Raw genomic sequence first — 285 nt, 5'->3', positions numbered from 1 at the left:
GGTTGTGTCAATCTGATTCGCTAGTATACAAAATTGCAACACCAAATTTACGAAAAAATATTACGAAACGCATCTTATTGTCGGACATAGCCACCATATTTGATCCATTAGGTTTGATTAGTCCTTGCATAATATTGGCTAAGGTACTTCTTCAAAAATTATGGTTGGAAAAGTTAACTTGGGATCAACCCGTTCCTGATAATTTGGCGCAGGAATGGCTCTCTTTGTACAATGAATTAAGCGAATTACAGACGTTAAAAATATCGAGGCAAATTAAGTGTAAAA

The sequence above is a fragment of the Dendroctonus ponderosae genome, unplaced genomic scaffold, assembly GCF_020466585.1.
Source record: "Dendroctonus ponderosae isolate FM_Combo_2020 unplaced genomic scaffold, Dpon_F_20191213v2 Dpon_F_20191213_7, whole genome shotgun sequence".
NCBI classification, from domain to species: Eukaryota; Metazoa; Arthropoda; class Insecta; order Coleoptera; family Curculionidae; genus Dendroctonus; species Dendroctonus ponderosae.
Note: the sequence above shows the minus strand (reverse complement) of the source record.